Raw genomic sequence first — 17700 nt, 5'->3', positions numbered from 1 at the left:
TGTCTTCCAGCCTTGGGTAGTATATGTATACATTTAATGTTAAAATAAAAATGGCAGCCAGGTGTGGTGGCTCATGCTTGTAATCTCAGCACTTTGGAAGACTGAGGCAGGAGGATCATTTGAGCCCAAGAATTTGAGACCGGCCTTGGCAACATAGTTAGACTCCATCTCTACCAAAAAAAATTTGTTTTTAATTAGCTGGGCATGGGCTGGGTGTGGTGGTTCACCCTTGTAATCCCAGCACTTTGGGAGGCCGAGGCAGGTGGATCACTTGAGGTCAGGAGTTTGAGACCAGCCTGGCCAACATGGCAAAACTCCATCTCTACTAAAAATACAAAAATTTAGCCAGGCGTGGTGGCAGGTGCATGTAATCCCAGCTACTTGGGAGGCTGAGGCAGGAGAATCGCTTGAACCCAAGAGGCAGAGGTTGAAGTGAGCCAAGATCATGCCACTGCACTGCAGCCTGGGCAAAAGAGCAAGACTCCGTCTCAAAAACAAAAAAAACAAAAAACAAAAAACCCAGCCGGGAGTAGTAGTACCTGCCTGTCGTCCCAGCTACTTGGGAGGCTGAAGCAGGAAGATCACTTGAGCACAGGAAGTTGAGGCTGCAGTGGACCATGATTATGCCACTGCACTCCAGCCTGAGTGACAAAGAGACCTTGTCTCAATGTCTCAAAAAAAAAAAAAAAAAAAAAGACTCAAGTCCTTATCCTACATACTGTGGAAAGTTCAGTGCCTTTCCCATGATTTCTGCAAACCCTAAGGTGCCTCTGTTGCTGGGGTCACTCCTGCTTAGATTTCCTGGTCCCACTAAACTCTCAATCCACCTCACATTCCACTTCTTATGGTTCTTCTCTTCTCTCTGTTACTGTCCAACGGGTTCTTCCTGCCCACTGCAAAACAAAATCAATTCATAGAGACCATGGCATTGCAGTAAAGAAAGAGTTTAATTGACACGAGGCCAGCCACGCCATGTGGGAGACAGAGTTATTACTTAAATCAATCTCACCAAAGAATCAGAGGTTAGGAGTTTCTTAAAGATAGTTTGCTGTGCAGGGGATAGGGTATGGGTGCTGCTGATTGGTTTGGGATGCAATCATAAGGGTGTGGAAAACAGTCCTCATGCACTGAGTCCATTTTTGGATGAAGGCTATAGGACTGGTTGAGTCACGGGTCTGCGTGGGGCCATCTAGTTGTCAGAAATGCAAAAGGCTGTCAAAAGGCCAATCTTAGGTTCTACAATACTGAAGTTATTTACAGGAGTAACTGGGGAGGTTGCACATCTTGTGACTTCCAGAATAATGGCTGAATTCAGGCCCTTCTCATCCTCCTAACTTGGTGGCCTTTCATTAATTTTACAAGGGTAGTTTAGTTTTGGGGAAAGGCTATTATCGTTTACACTATAAACTCAATTTCTGCCAAAGTTAGCTTGGCTCATGCCCAGGAATGAGCCAAGACAGCCAACCTGTGAGGCTAAAAGCAAGATGGAGTCTGCCATGTCCAATTTCTCTTATTGCCATAATTTTGCAAAGGTGGTTTCATCTCCATCCATTGTCAACTTACAAGGGAAAAACAGCATCATTTTTCTCTGATTTCCTTAACAATGCAAGAAGTTCATGTGTATCAGACATTTACCGAAGTTTGAAATAACCCATAGTTTTATAAGACCAAGGAGCACTGCAGATAATTTAAAATAACAAGCATGACTCTTCTTTAAAAACCCTTGGAGAAAATAGATGAGGTAAATAGGCCAAAAAGGTAATAACATCTAAAACTGGATAGTTACACAGTGTTATCTTGCTATTTTATTTGATTTTTAATATTTTATTTATATAGTTTTTATAATGAGTTTAAACAACGATATTAGTCATGGGGCCACAGAAGATACTTTGCTGTCTGTGTTAGGATAAAGGCAAAACTGCCATAACAAAGAATTTCTGAAATGCAGGGGCTAGTGATACAGAAGTTTATTTCACCCTCACACAACAGTCTTCGGGGTGAGTGGCCCAGGTGGGTGAGATGACTCCACATGGCCACATAGGGATCCAAGTTGTTGGGTCCAAGTTGTTCCATCTTGTTTCTCCACCTTCCCCTAGGGCCTTGTACTTTGCTGCACAAAGTCGGGCTGCAGACACAGCCATGTTCCCATTCACAGATAAGACAAAGAGTGGAAATGTAGGGCGGTCATATTTTTTTTAAAACCAGTGAACCCAAGTGCATACATCACTTCCACTTACATTCCATTGTCACGTGGCCACACCTAGCCACAAGGGTGACTAAGAGGTGCAGTCTTTAGGTAGGTAGCCATAGGCCCAGCTAAATGCTGTTCTTCTGGAAGAAAGGGAGAATGGCCTTTGGTGAATTCATGGCAGGCTCCACTTCACTGTCGGTCTCCCTCTATGGGACCCTGGCATTCCTCCCTGCGGTGGCGCTCTTTTGTCTAAAAGGAAGTGAAAGGCTTTTCTCATGAAATACGATTTAAACAGAGACTTGAAGGCAGCTGCGTGGGTATCTGAGTAAGAACATTCCAGCACAGGGAACGACAAGTGTCAGAGGCATTTAAACCAAACAGACTCCATCTTGAAAAGTGGCTGGGTAAAATAAGGCTGAGACCTACTGGGCTGCATTCTCAGGAGGTCAGGCTTTCTTAGTTATGGGATGAGATAGGAGGTTGGCCACAAGGTGCAAGTCATAAAGACCTTGCTGATAAAACAGGATGTGGTAAAGAAGCTGGCTAAAACCCACCATAACCAAGATGGTGATGAAAGTGACTTCTGGTCGTCCTCACTGCTTACTATACTCTAATTATAAGGCATTAGCATGCTGAAAGATATTCTCACCAGCACCACGACAGTTTACAAATGCCATGGCAACGTCAAGAAGTTAACCCTATGGTCTAAAAGGGAGAGGAACCCTCAGTTCCAGGAATTGCCCACCCCTTTCCCAGAAAACTCATGATTAATCCACCCCTTGTGTAGCATATAATCAAGAAATAACTATAAGTATGCTCAGTTGGGCAGCCCAGGCCACTGCTCTGCCTATGGAATAGCCATTCTTTTATTTCTTTACTTTCTTAATAAACTTGCTTTCACTTTATGGACTTGGCCTGAATTCTTTCTTGCGTGAGGTCCAACAGCCCTCTCTTGGGGTCTAGATCAGGACCTCTTTCTGGTAATACAAGTACCAAGCCCATCCAGACACTGCAAGGTGCCAGAGGTCTCAGAGAGTGAAAGGAAGTGATGCCCATTGTCAGCCATAGCCAAGCAGTTGGATTGATTCTGAGATGATGTGTCACTGGAGGGCTCCAAGCAGAAAAGTAATATGATCTGGTTTATACTTTATAAGGATTATTTCAGCTGCTGTGTGAAAAATAGCCTGTGGGGGTAAGAGTGAAGACTGACAGGCTCATTCGGAGGCTACTGAAATAGTCTAGGACAGAGACACTGGTGGCTTGGGTGTGGAGGTGTTGTGGAGGTGGGGACAAGTGGTCAGGCTCCAGACACATTTTTTTCGATGGAGCCAAAAGGACTTAAAGGAATGCATGTAGGATGTGAGAGAAGTAGAGGAATCCAAGATGACTTCAGAGATTTGTCCTGAGCCACTAATAGGCTGGCATTGCCATTGACAGAGCTGCATAGGGCTGGAGAATGAATGGGTTGGGGTGGTGGGGCAAGGAATATTGAGCTCATTTGTAGATATATTGGCAACGCCATGTTGCAGAGTGACTGACTATACAACTCATGGGAGGGCTAAGTCATTAGTATATAAATAGCATTTAAAGCCATGGGCTTGGATGAGATCCCTAGGAAGTGAGTGTAGCCAGAAAGGGAGAGTGGCCAAGGCTGGAGCTCTGGGAGCTCCAATATTCAGATGGCAGGAAGATGCAGACCAAAGGAGTTTGAGAGAAAGCAGCCAATGAAGTAAGAAGGGAACTCAAAGTGGCATGACATCTGTATCAGTCCACTTTCACACTGTGATAAAGATACTACCTAAGACTGGATCATTTATAAACAAAAGAGGTTCAATTGACTCACAGTTCCACATAGCTGGGGAGGCCTCAGGAAACTTACAATCATGGTGGAAGGCAAACGAAAAGCGAGGGAAGACTTACATGGTGGCAGGAGAGAGCGTCCATAGGGGAAACTCCAGACACTTAAAAAAAAAACAAACAAAAACAAAACAAAACAAAAAAACAAACAAAAAACACATCGCGTGAGAACTCCTTCACTATCATGAGGATAGCATGGGGGAAACAGCCCCTATGATCCAATCACCTCCCACCAGGTCTCTCCCTTGACATGTGGCGATTACAATTCGAAATGAGATTTGGAAGTGAGTGTAGCCAAAGCATGTCAACGACCCAAAGGGAAATTGCAGAAAGGGCCCCAAGGAGGTGAGATGAGTGCTGGGAATTGACCACAGGGCTCAGCAATTGGAAGCACATGGTAATAGCACTGTCAGTGAAGTTGTGGGCATCATGGCCTGGCTGGAGTAGATCCACGAGAGAATGACCCATGAGAGGAGCTGGAGACAGAAACTAAAGATATGGCTCGTGAAGTTTGGCTTAAAGGAGATCAGGGAAATTGGGTGGTAGCTTGAAGAAGATGTGGATTTAAGGGAATATTTCTCTTTTTTTTTCTTTCTTTTAAAAAAAAGATGAAGAGATATGAAATACTGATGGGAATTACCCAGTAGGAAGGAAGAGGGCACAACTGCAGGAGCCGAGTGCTTGAGTAGGTGAGAGGGGCTGGGACCCACTTCACAGGACTTTAAGGAGAGCCCAGGTGGTTGATGGTAGCAGGAAGGCTGAAGGCCAGGTGTGAGGCGCAGGCACAGCCTCCTCAGGAGAATCCGTGGTGGAAGCAGGTGAAGGTTATCTTCTGATTTTCTCAGTAAATTAAGAATTTGAGGTTAGGCACAGTGGCTCACACCTGTAATCCCAGCACTTTGGGGAGGCCAAGGCAAGAGAATCGCTTGAGGCCAGAAGTTCAAGACCAAACTGAGCAACATAGCAAGCCCCTGTCTGCAAAAAATGTAAAAAAACAAAATTAACCAAGTGTGGTGGTGCGTGTCTATAGTCTCAGCTACTCAGAAGGCTGAGGTGGGAGGATCACTTGAGCCTGGAAGGTGGAGGCTGCAGTGAGCTTTACCATTGCACTCCAGCCTGGGTGACAGAGCAAGACCCTATCTAAAAAAAAAAAAAAAAAAAAAAAAAAAAAAAAAAAAAAATTCAGATAGGAGGTTGTGGGTGTCACAGGGGAAGGGTCATATGAATTTGGAGGAGAGGGGAGAAGTATGAAATTGTCTCAAGATGGGGAGAATAAGTTGACTAGGGAAGTGGCTCTCAAACTTGACGGCACATCAGCATCACCTGGAGGACTTGACAAAGCAGATTGACAGGCCCCGCCTTCTGAGTTTTTAATTCAGGAGGTCTGAGGTGGAGCCTGAGAATTTGCTTTTCTAACAAGTTCCTGGTGTGATATGGTTTGTTTCTTCTCACTTTCCTCCTGCTGCCTTGTGAAGAAAGTGCCTGCTTCTCCTTTGCCTTCCACCATAATTGTAAGTTTCCTGAGGCCTTCCCAGCCATTTGAAACTGTGAGTCAACTAAACCTCCTTTCTTTATAAATGACCCAGTCTCAGGTAGTATTCATTATAGCAGTGTGGAAATAGACTAATACATGGCGATATTGATGCTGCTGGGCCAGGAACCTCACTTCGAGAACCGCTGGACTAGGAAATGTGGAGAGATTCCTGAGGAGCATGAGAGGTCCTTGTGAGGTTAGTGTCCTGAGAACTGTGAGCAAGGGTGGGTGTTTTTCTCCAGCCATGTGCAATGTCTCAGGTGCTGGCATGGATTTAACCAGAGTGGTGTTTTGCCAGATAAACAGGAGAGAGGCACTGGGTATTTATTATAATGGATTATGCTGTCTAGCTTAGGTAAGAAGTAAGTTAGACTGGGGCTAGTGTGAGGCACAGGCCAGGTGCCTAGGGTGCACCATTTAAAGAGACAAAATTTGCAAGTGCCCACCTGCTCTCGCAGGACCCTGAGAGTGTGTGTTTCCTTAGATGTTGCACCCTAGGCTCTCCCTTGTCTCACTCTAGTCCTGGCTATGGAAGTGAGGACATAGGGCATTTGGGGGAGTAAATAGGTAATAGGATCAGTAGTTTAGAGATCCTCACTGGGTTGAAGAATTATTAAAATTGGGGTACTAGAGGAAGTGACTCAAAAATATGAGATAGTTTAAGATTTAGATGTTTGAGTGTAAGACTATGGAGTAAACGTGAGCAACATAATGAAATCTTTATAAAAAATAAAAAATTAGCTGGACACAGTGGCTCATGCCTGTAGTCCTAGCTACTTGGGAGGCTGAGGCAGGAATATTGCTTTCGCCCAGAAGTTCAAGGCTGCAATGAGCTATGACTGTACCACAGCAGTCCAGCCTGGATGACAGAGCGAGACCCTGTTGTCTCTTAAAAAAATTTTAAAGACTATGGAGTAGATACAATTCTTGCCATTCATGAAGTCTAGACACGTATATGACTAAGGGAGTAAGCGGGTGGCTAAGAAGTGGAGGACAAAATCATTACAGGTGAAGCAGTTGAGGAAATTTTAAAGGCCAGGGAACTAGAAGAATCATCTTCATGGACACTAAACCCCCCAAGAATCATGACTAGAGCTGTAGAGATAGAACTAGTAAACCTGGACCTAAAATTTTCCAGGAACGAGGGAGAGTAACTTCAGGTCCTACATAATTGAAACTTCTGTGATTCTGAGATAATCCCTTAGGAATTCTGTCCCTGCTGGGGAAGTCCCGGTGTGACAGCTGGTGTGACACAATGCCTGCTTACTGGATCAGACATTTCCGATGCCTCACTCAGGAGGAGGCTGAGATCCTGATATATATTAAATATATATTTTTAATATATTTTAACATATATTTAATATATCCAGGATATATTCAGAGTTGAGCCCAGTTGTTGCATGGAATCCTTAACCAGAGGTTTAACGTCCAGATGAAGTGCTGCTCCTATTCCATGTTGAATGTTTTCTGACACAAAAGCAAGAATGCTCTCCCTGCCCTCCAGCTGTCAATAATTATAAAAGATGACCATCAAGAACATAAGTATAAAACAGAAGATCTGGTCACAGCCCAGTGTGGGTTCTCTTGAGTTTTCATTTGCACAGAACCACGGCCACCAAACCACAGCATAGGTTTCTGCTGTTTTTGAGCCAGCTCATGGGTTAATGTTTGCCAGTCCTGGTCATTTGGAGTCAGTGGTCCACAGTGCATACTATGCATTTGCTTCTTCATCCATTCCCATCTTAATCCCTACAGTGACACTTCTAGTCACCCCCAATCAAAAAATGTATAATTATTTCCAGTCTTCATTCTTCTTGATGACATTCTATCATAATTTGCCTGATGACTGTCCTTTTCTGGTTTGATCCCCCACCCTTTCCCCTGCTGGTCCCTTTCCTTGCACCCTCTTCATTCTGTGATCTCGTATCCCTTTTGCCCTGTAAGGGCTCATTTGTTGGCTCAAATTCATCCCAGACTGAACTGAACTAGACAATTTACAAATTTTCTGAATTTATAAATTTTCTAACTTAGTAATAAGCTGATGTTGCTGGTGGTCCTGTTCTGGCTTTGTTACCCTGGGAGTGGGACTAGGTTTCTACCTGTCCATACTTTCCAGAAGTTGAGTCCTAAACACGCTGGAGGAGGCTTTGTTCCTCTTAAGATGACAGGCAGCTCAGATTAGTTCTCTCCTCTGTCACATTAGACCAAGCGCTTACCACCTGACCTCCTGATTAAGACAACAGACTTGTTGCTGAATTATTTGGCTCTGGGGTCTTCCCTTCTCTAACCCCTTAGACGCTGTTGCCAGCAAAATTTTCCCAAAGCACACGTCTACAGGAATGACATTCAAAAAAACCAACAACTGGTAAGGCAACAACTGGTATGTGAGCCACTATGTCTGGCCCATAATTTTCTTAATAATACTTTATTTTCTCTAGTTTACTTCATTGTAATAATACAGTATATGATCTATATAACATATAAAATATGTCTTAATTATTATTAACACAGGCCTGGCATATTGGCTCACACCTGTAATCCCAGCATTTTGAAAGGCCAAGGCAGGCGGATCACCGGAGGTCAGGGGTTCAAAACCAGCCTGGCCAACATGGTGAAACCCCATCTCTACTAAAAATACAAAGATTAGCTAGACGTGGTGGCGAGTGCCTATAATCCCAGCTACTTGGGAGGCTGAAGGACGAGAGTCACTTTTATCTGGGAGGTGGAGGTTGCAGTGAGCGGAGATTGCACCACTGCACTCCAGCCTGGGTGACAGAGCGAGACTCCATCTCAAAAAAAAAAATTATTATTAACACATATTACTGTGTTATCAGTGAGATTTTGGTTAACAGCAGGCTATTAAGATTTGGGATAATCAAAAGTTATATGCATATTTTTGACTACATGAGGCTCAGCACCCCTAACCCCTGCATTGTTCAAGGGTCAGCTGTATGTCAAAATTCTAACAACTGCTATAGTCATGTTGGCATACTAGGTGAACTCTAGACTTCTATAATGTCATTTCTCTTCTCAAGAACATTCAATAATAGTCCATCTTTAAGTACTGGATCAATGAGTATACATCAAAGTGCATTGTATCAGATACCAATATACATCTTTAGGAAGGTGGGCTCTGAAACATCTCAAACAGGCACCTTTACAAGCAAACCTCATTCCTTGAAAATAATTTGGAATGGCCTCACCTGAACCCTAGTATTTGCACTTTGTCTGCAACAAGACTGTAACACAGAGGTGTATATTACACAAGGGCATTTGGGTAGAAGACTGTGCAGAAAAGTTATTGGAATTCCAACAGAAGAGAGTTTCAAATGGGGATGCAAAGTGGCTATTCAAGGCCGGGCATGGTGGCTCATCCCTGTAATCCCAGCACTTTGGGAGACCAAGGCAGACAGATCGCTTGAGCTCAAGAGTTCAAGACCAGCCTGGGAAACATGGTGAAACTCTTTCTCTACAAAAAATACAAAAATTAGCCAGGCATGGTGGTGCATGCCTGTAGTCCCTAGCTATTCAGGGGGCTGAGGTGGGAGGACGACTTGAGCCCATTGTCACGCACGTCCGTGTGAAGAGACGACCAAACAGGCTTTGTGTGAGCAACAAGGCTGTTTATTTCACCTGGTTGCAGGTGGGCTGAGTCCAAAAAGAGAGTCAGCGAAGGGAGATAGGGGTGGGGCTGTTTTACAGGATTTGGGTGGGTAGTGGACAATTACAGTCAAAGGGGGTTGCTCTCTTATGGGCAGGGGCGGGGGTCACAAGGTGCTCAGCGGGGGAGCTTCTGAGCCAGGAAAGGAATTTCACAAGGTTAATCACTCAGTTAAGGTGGGGCAGGAACAAATCACAATGGTGGAATGTCATCAGTTAAGGCAGGAACCAGCCATTTTCACTTCTTTTGTGATTCTTCACTTGCTTCAGGCCATCTGGATGTATATGTGCAGGCTTGGGCTCAGAGGCCTGACATTCCCGTCTTCTTATATTAATAAGAAAAATAAAACAAAATAGTGTTGAAGTGTTGGGGCGGTGAAAATTTTTTGGGGGTGGTATGGAGAGATAATGGGTGATGTTTCTCAGGGCTGCTTCGAGTGGGATTAGGGGCGGCGTGGGAACCTACAGTGGGAGAGATTAAGCTGAAGGAAGATTTTGTGGTAAGGGGCAATATTGTGGGGTTGTTAAAAAGAGCATTTGTCATATACAAAGATTGGTGATGGCCTGGATGCAGTTTTGTATGAATTGAGAAACTGAACAGAAGACACAAGGTCTGAATAAGCGAAGGGGAAAAACAGGTATTAAAGGACTAAGAATTGGGAGGACCCAGGACATCCAATTAGAGAGTGTCCAAGGGGGTTCAGCGTAATTACTTGTTTGGTTGGTGAGTTTTTGGGCTCTATTCTTGACAGAGTCCTTTTTGTTAAGTTGGAGGCTGAGCTTGGTGAGGTGTGTTTTTAAAAGACCATTAGCCTGTTCTACCTTTCGTGAAGATTGAGGATGGTAAGGGGTATGAAGGTTTCACTGAATACCAAGAGCCTGAGAAACTGCTTGGGTGATTTGACTAGTAAAGGCCGGTCCGTTATCGGACTGTATTGAGGTGGGAAGGCCAAACTGAGGAATTATGACCGCAGTGGCCTTTTCAGACCCTGTAGGAAAGGCCTCTACCCATCCAGTGAAAGTGTCTACCCAGACCAAGAGGTTATTTTAGTTTCCTGACTTGAAGCATGTGAGAAAATTCAATTTGCCAGTCCTGGGCCGGGGCAAATCCCTGAGCTTGATGTGTAGGGAAGGGAGGGGGCCTGAACAATCCCTGAGGAGTAGTAGAATAGCAGATGGAACACTGAGAAGTGATTTCCTTAAGGACAGATTTCCAAGATGGAAAGGAAATGAGAGGTTCTAAGAGGCGGGCTAGCAACTTGTAACCTACATGGAAGAGATTATGAAATGATGATAGAATAGAATGGGCCTGTGAGGCTGGAAGGAGATATTTTTCTTAGTCCAAGAACCATTTGCCTTGTGTGGGAAGAGATTGATAGGTGGAAGTTTCAGTGGGGGAGTAGGTGGGAGTGACTGATGAGAGGGAGAAAAACTGGCCGTGAGGGACAGAAGTTGGAATGCTAGCTGCTTCTTTAGCTACCTTATCAGCATAAGTGTTACCTTGAGCAATGGGATCTGATGCCTTTTGATGGCCTTTGCAGTGAATGGCTCCAGCTTCCTTTGGAAGTAAAGCAGCCTTGAGAAGAGTTTTTATTAAGGAGGCATTAATGATGGAGGACCCTTGAGTAGTGAGGAAACCTCTTTCAGCCCATATAACAGCATGGTGGTGTAGGATATGGAAGACATATTTAGAGTAAGTATAAACATTGATGTGTAGTCCCTTTCCAAGAGTGAAGGCCTGAGTTAAGGCAATGAGTTCAGCTTACTGAGAGGTAGTGGAGGGAGCAGAGCAGTAGCCTCAATGATAGATGTGGAAGACACTATAGCATAGCCTGCCTTTGTTGGTGAGTGGCTATTAGGCCTGCTGGAACTGCCATCAATAAACCAAGTGTGATCAGGATGAGGAACAGAAAAGGAGGAAATATGGGAAATGGAGTGAATGTCAGGTGGATCAGAGATACAGTCATGGGGGTCAGGTGTGGTATCAGGAATAATGTGGGAGGCTGGATTGAAGTCCGGGCCAGGAACAATGGTAATTGTGGGAGACTCAACAAAGAGTGAGTACAGCTGAAGGAGCTGGGGAGCAGAAAGTATATGCATCAGGTGGGAGGAAGAAAATAGATTTTGGAAGTTATGAGAACTGTAGAGAGTGAGTTGAGCATAGTTTGTGATTTTTAGGGCCTCTAAAAGTATTAGGGTGGCGGCAGCCACTGCACAGAGACATGATGGCCAGCCTAAATGGTAAAGTCAAGTTGTTTGGACAAAAAGGCTACAGGGTATGGTCCCGGTCCTTGTGTAAGAATTCCGACTGCACAGCCCTGCACTTTGGCTGTGTGTAATGAAAAGGTTTGGGATAAGTCAGGGAGAGCTAGTGTGGGAGCAGTCTCTAAAGCTGTCTTCAAGGAATGGAAAGAGGAGTGGGGAAAGGATTTAGGATCTATGGGGTCAACTAGGTTTCCTTTTGTGAGTTTATATAACGGTTTCGTTAGGAGGCAAAACCAGGTATCCAAAGGCGAAAGTATCCAACCATGTTTAGGAAGGAAAGGAGTTGTTATTTTGTAGAAGGGGTTGGGGTTTGAGAGATCAGTCAGACATGATTGGCAGGGAGAGCACGTGTGTTTTTATGAAGAATTATGCTGAGATAGGTAACAGATGGAGAAGTAATTTGAGCTTTGGAGGATACCCGATATCCTTTGGAGAATAAATGTTGAAGGAGCAGGAGGGTGTCTTGTTGAGAAGATTCAAAGCAGGGGCTACAAAGTAGAAGGTCATCAATATATTGAATAAGGTGAGAAGTGGAGGGGTGGAAAGAAAGTAAATCATGAGAAAGAGCTTGGCTGAAGTAACGAGGGCTGTCCCTGAAGGCTTGTGGCAGCATAGCCCAGGTAAGCTGCTGGGACTGATGGATGTCAGGGTCAGTCCAGGTAAAAGCAAAGAGAGGCTAGGACAAGGGGTGTAGGGGAATAGTGAAAAAAAGCATCTTTAACATCAAGAATGGAATAGTGAGTTGTGGAGGAAGGTATTGAGGACAAAAGAGTGTACAGGTTGGGCACCACAGGGTGGATAGGCAAAACAGTTTGGTTGATAAGGCACAGATCCTGAACTAACCTGTAAGACTTGTCTGGTTTTTGAACAGGTAAAATGGGAGAATTGTAAGGAGAGTTTATAGGCTTTAAAAGGCCATGCGGTAACAGGTGAGTGATAACAGGCTTTAATCCTTTTAAAGCGTGCTGTGGGATGGGATACTGGCGTTGAGCGGGGTAAGGGTGATAAGGTTTTAATGTGATGGTAAGGGGTGCATCATCCATCGCCAAGGAGGGAGTAGAGGTATCCTATACTTGTGGATTAAGGTGGGGAGATGCAAGGACAGGATGTGAAGGAGGCTTTGAACTGGGGGGAAAGGCGGCAATGAGGTGTGGCTGTAGCCCAGGAATAGTCAGGAAAGCAGACAATTTAGTTAAAATGTCTCAACCTAATAAGGGAGCTGGGCAGGTGGGGATAACTAAAAAGGAGAGCATAAAAGAATGTTGTCCAAGTTGGCACAAGAGTTGGGGAGTTTTAAGAGACTTAGAAGCCTGGCCATCAATACCCACAACAGTTATGGAGGCAGAGGAAACACGCCCTTGAAAAGAGGGTAATGTGGTGTTGGTAGCCTCTGTATTGATTACGAAGGGGACAGACTTACCCTTCACCGTAAGAGTTATCCAAAGTGTCTGTGATGGTCCCATAGGCTTCCCAGGCAATCAAGCAGTGTCAGTCTTCAGCTGCTGAGCCGAGAAGATCTGGGAAGGAGTCAGTCAGAGAGCCTTGGGCCAGAGTTCCAGGGGCTCTGGGAGTGGCTGTTGGGTGAGTTGGACAGTCCAATTTCCAGTGGGGTCCTCCACAGATGGGACATGGCTTAGGAGGAATCCCAGGCTGTGGGCATTCCTTGGCCCAGTGGCCAGATTTCTGGCACTTGAAGCAAGCTCCTTGGGGAGGAGGTCCTGGAGGAACGCCTGGCCACTGCAGTTAAGACGTTTTGAAGTTCTTGTGTGCTGGAGATGTGGCTAGAGTTTCTCTCACAGTAGAGGCAAGTAATTGCAACTCAGAAATATGTTGCTACTTGGCTGCCTCTACTCTATTATTGTACACCTTGAAGGCAAGGTTAATTAGGTCCTGTTGTGGGTTTTGAGGGCTAGAATCTAATTTTTGGAGCTTTTTCTAATGTCAGGAGGGGATTGGATAATAAAATGCATATTGAGAATAAGACAGCCTTCTGGCCCCTCTGGGTCTAGGGCGGTAAAGTGTCTAAGGGTTCTTGCCAAACGGGCCATGCACTGGGTTTTCATACTTGGTGAAAAAGAGCCTAAACGCTAACTGACTTGGGAGAGGTTGGATAAAGAAAAAGGAGCATTAACTTTGGCTATGCCTTCAGCTCCAGCCACCTCTCTAAGAGGAAATTGTTGGGCAGGTGGGGGAGGGCTAGTCGCCGAATGAAGCTGTAAGCCAGACCAGGCGTGAAGAAGGAAGGTAATAGAAGGGTTATAGGGTAGGGGAGCGGAGGCTGAAGAAGAGTTGGGACCTGGATCGGCCTGGCAAGGAGCAGCCTGGGGAGGAGGGGAAAGGTCAGATGGGTCTGTAGAAAACGAGGATTCCCATGACTCAGAGCTTGGGGTGGAGACTGAAGGAACTGACAGGAGAGAAAGAAGAAAGATTTGGGACGAGTCGCATTGGGAGCAGAGACTAGGGAGAGACTGATGTGTAAAAGAATGCCTGGACGTCAGGCACCTCAGACCATTTGCCCATTTTTTGGCAAAAATTATCTAGGTCTCGTAGGATGGAGAAATCAAAAGGGTCATTTTCTGGCCATTTAGAACCATTGTCAAGTTTGTATTGGGGCCAAGCGGTGTTGCAGAAGAAAATAAGACACTTAGATTTTAGGTCAGGCAAGAGTTGAAGAGGTTTTAAGTTCTTGAGAACACAGGATAAGGGAGAAGAAAGAGGAATGGAGGGTGGAAGCATGCCCATAGTGAAGGAGGCAAGTTTAAAAAGAAGGGTAGAGACACGGAGAAGGGGTGTGGGGAGCAGCCCTGGGCTGCAATGTGGGTGAGCAGCCAAAGCAAACGTCCCCGTGACTGACTTGCCACCAAGGGAATGTGGGTGAAAGACCAAGGCAGGCGTCCCTGCGGTGATCAGACACCAATGGATTGTGGGTGAATAATCAGGCAGGCATCCCCGCAGTGATTAAACACCAAGGGAAGACTGTCTTCCCAAGTCCATGACTGGCGCTAGAGTTTTGGGTCCACGGATAAAATGTGTCTCCTTGTCTCTACTAGAGAAGAAAAAGAACTGGAATTGGAAGGACAGGGAGATTGAAGGGTAGCAAGAGAGGAAGATTGAAGGGTAGTGAGAGAGGCTGGAGAAAAGTGAAAAGACCGCTTACCCGATTTGAAATTGGTGAGATGTTCCTTGAGCTGGTTGGTCTGAGGACCTGAGGTCGTAGGTGGGTCTCCTCACGGAGTGAGGGCAAGGACAGGGGACTGGTCCCCCAAAGGAGTCTCTCTGACCCGGGTCTTCAGCACCAAATGTCACGCATGTCTGTGTAAAGAGACCACCAAACAGGCTTTGTGTGAGCAACGAGGCTGTTTATTTCACCTGGGTGCAGGTGGGCTGAGTCCAAAAAGAGAGTGAGGGGAGATAGGGGTGGGGCTGTTTTATAGGATTTGGGTGGGTAGTGGAAAATTACAGTCAAAGGGGGTTGTTCTCTTATTGGTCAGGGGCGGGGGTCACAAGGTGCTCAGTGGGGGAGCTTCTGAGCCAGGAGAAGGAATTTCACAAGGTTAATCACTCAGTTAAGGTGGGGCAGGAACAAATCACAATGGTGGAATGTCATCAGTTAAGGCAGGAACCAGCCATTTTCACTTCTTTTGTGATTCTTCACTTGCTTCAGGCCCTCTGGATGTATATGTGCAGGCTTGGGCTCAGAGGCCTGACACCCATGAGGTTGAGGCCGCAGTAAGCCATGATTGCACCACTGCATTCCAGCTTGGGTGACAGAGCTAGACCCTGTCTCAGAAAACAAACAACAAACAAACCAAAAGAAAAAACAAAAAACCAAAGTGGCTCTCCAGCCAGCACATAAAAATGTGTAAAGACAAAGGAAGATTATATTGACACATGGAGAGAAAAGAAGCCAACCCATTCCCTTTATTAGAAGGCTGGGATCTCTAAGAAGCAGATTACAAAATAAGTCCAGCAACCAAGCACACAGGGGAGGTCCCTCCATAAATGGTGGGTGAGGAGACATGGAGGGTAAAGATCAGCCATGTGAATGGGATAAGTATTCAGATAACATTTTGGGGTTCAAGCAATTTTGGCTTCTACAAAAACATTGACTTGATCTTTGTTGCATGCTACTTGCAAATGTTGTTTTCTTTTCCAGAAAACTCTTTGGTAATGGTGTCTATTCTGCAATTCACATACTTTCTGAAATTCTAGGAAAAGGGGAATAAGTCAACAGCAGCCATATTCCAGGAATTTAATGGCAGGGGAATTGTTGAAACCAGTGCCCAGAAATAAGAGTAACATCTGTTTGTTACTCCTTTCAGATCTGATCTTAAGACGTTCCTGTTGCATCTATCTTCCACAGTTACATCCTCAGACTTTTGACATCCCCTACTTGGCTATTCTGGGTGTCATTTTGCTAACCTCTTCAGTCATGCCAGTCTCAAGTTTATCTCTAACCTGTCCACTTGATTCTTCTGGTCCTCCACTGATTTTCATCTGTCTCAATCCTGCATTAAGAGCTCACATCATCACCATTAGTAACATGGCAGAGTGGATAATTCCCACCTCCATATTTTTATTCATTTTTTTGAGACAGTCTTGCTCTGTTGCTCTACAGGCTGGAGTGCAGTGGTGCGATCTTGGCTCACTGCAACCTCCACTTCCTGGGTTCAAGCAATTCTCATGCCTCAGCCTCCTGAGTAGCTGAGACTACAGGTGTGCACCACCACGCCTGGCTAATTTTTTTGTATTTTTAGTAGAGATGGAGTTTCACTATGTTGGTCAGGCTGGTCTTGAACTCCTGTCCACAAGTGATCCACCCTCTTTGGCCTCCCAAAGTGCTGGGATTACGAGTGTAAACCACTGTGCCCAGCCATATTTTTATTCATTTATTCACCCATTCATTCATTCAATAAGCATTGAGTACCTCCTATAGCTCAGGAAATATGCTAGATCCTGGGGCTTGAGAGATAAATGAGACACAGATTCTGTCCTTTTTAGAGCTCATAGTCTAGTTCATGGGTGGGAATAGATGTGCTAAGAAGTAATGGGCACATAGTGTATTATATGTCCCCAATCTGCACATAGTATAATATATTCCCCAATAGAACCATGCAAATGGCATAATATAAACAGAACAGGGGGTAAAGAACTCTGCTGGAGGAAGGCACAGAGAGGACTTCCCAGAGGAGGTAACATTTGATGTGTCGTAAAGAAGGTTTCCGTTCAAAGGAAGGGATAAGAGCATTTCACACAGAAGGAATGGGAAGACAACGGTTTCAAAGGAGTATGGCATGTTCAGGAGATGGCAATCAGTTTGACAAGGCAAAGGAGGCTGTTTTGTGCTTAATCATGCATGGTTTTAAAGCTAGACTGTATGAAAGTACCCAGTGTGCATTTCGACAAGCTATTAAACTTATGTGCCTCAGTTTTCCTATATGTAAAATGTGGATAAATACAGCTTCTATCCCATAGGATCGTTTTGAAATTTTAATGTGTTAACACACCTAAACACTCAAAAACAAAGCTTTATATGTTGTAACTGCACAGAAAAATGTTTGGTGTCATTTACTTATTGCCATCATTGTTGTCATCATCATCATCCCTGCTTTGCCTCTTTTTATCCTTACATTTAACTAGTCACTAAGTTGTCTCTGTTCTACTCAATATTTCTCAAATCCATATCCTTATTACTATCCCCATTCCTATTGCCTTAATTTAAGCTCTTATCCTCTAATACTTAGTCTTGCTGCCTCCGATGATTTCTCTAGCAGTTGAAGTCGTACACATTCCATCAAGCCTTGGAGGAAGGAAACCAATGGAGATGAGATTAGAAAAGTAATCAGGGACTAGATAATCAAGAGTCTGCTATGGCACCATAAGAGGTTTTGACTTTATTCTGTAGCTTATGAAGAGCCATTAAATATTTTAAGCAGAGAAGTGGCAATAGGATTTGCACTTTATAAGGACAATGTGGAAATTTAGAGATGTAGTCTACAGGTGTCTTTGGAAGATTGGCTGGTGAGGAGAAGAGGAGAGGCAGGGGAAGGAAGGAATCAAGAAGACGCTTAGGGTTTGGGGCTTGAGAAACTTGGTGGATCAGGTACCATCTTCTGAGATGACTGGAGTATGGAGTTTGGGAGAGGGTGTGGCTGGAAATGAAACTAGAGAGGAAAGAATGACTTAAATCACA

General features: G+C 44.7%; 1 long non-coding RNA gene across 1 annotated transcript in view; it reads right to left on the bottom strand.

Moving 5' to 3' along the window:
* Nucleotides 1-952: 952 nt before the first annotated feature.
* LOC134807491 (uncharacterized) overlaps nt 953-17700 on the bottom strand; it is a 54924-nt gene continuing 38176 nt past the window's right edge. The window contains exons 2-4 of the long non-coding RNA XR_010148089.1: nt 14665-14819; nt 12928-13120; nt 953-2440 (exon numbers count right to left, since the gene is read on the bottom strand). This is a non-coding gene — a long non-coding RNA (uncharacterized LOC134807491). The remainder of the gene's footprint in view (nt 2441-12927; nt 13121-14664; nt 14820-17700) is intronic.

This window comes from Pan troglodytes, chromosome 10 (assembly GCF_028858775.2).
Source record: "Pan troglodytes isolate AG18354 chromosome 10, NHGRI_mPanTro3-v2.0_pri, whole genome shotgun sequence".
NCBI classification, from domain to species: Eukaryota; Metazoa; Chordata; class Mammalia; order Primates; family Hominidae; genus Pan; species Pan troglodytes.
The sequence above is the reverse complement of the archived record's forward strand: the minus strand, read 5'-3'. Positions and strand labels throughout refer to the sequence as shown.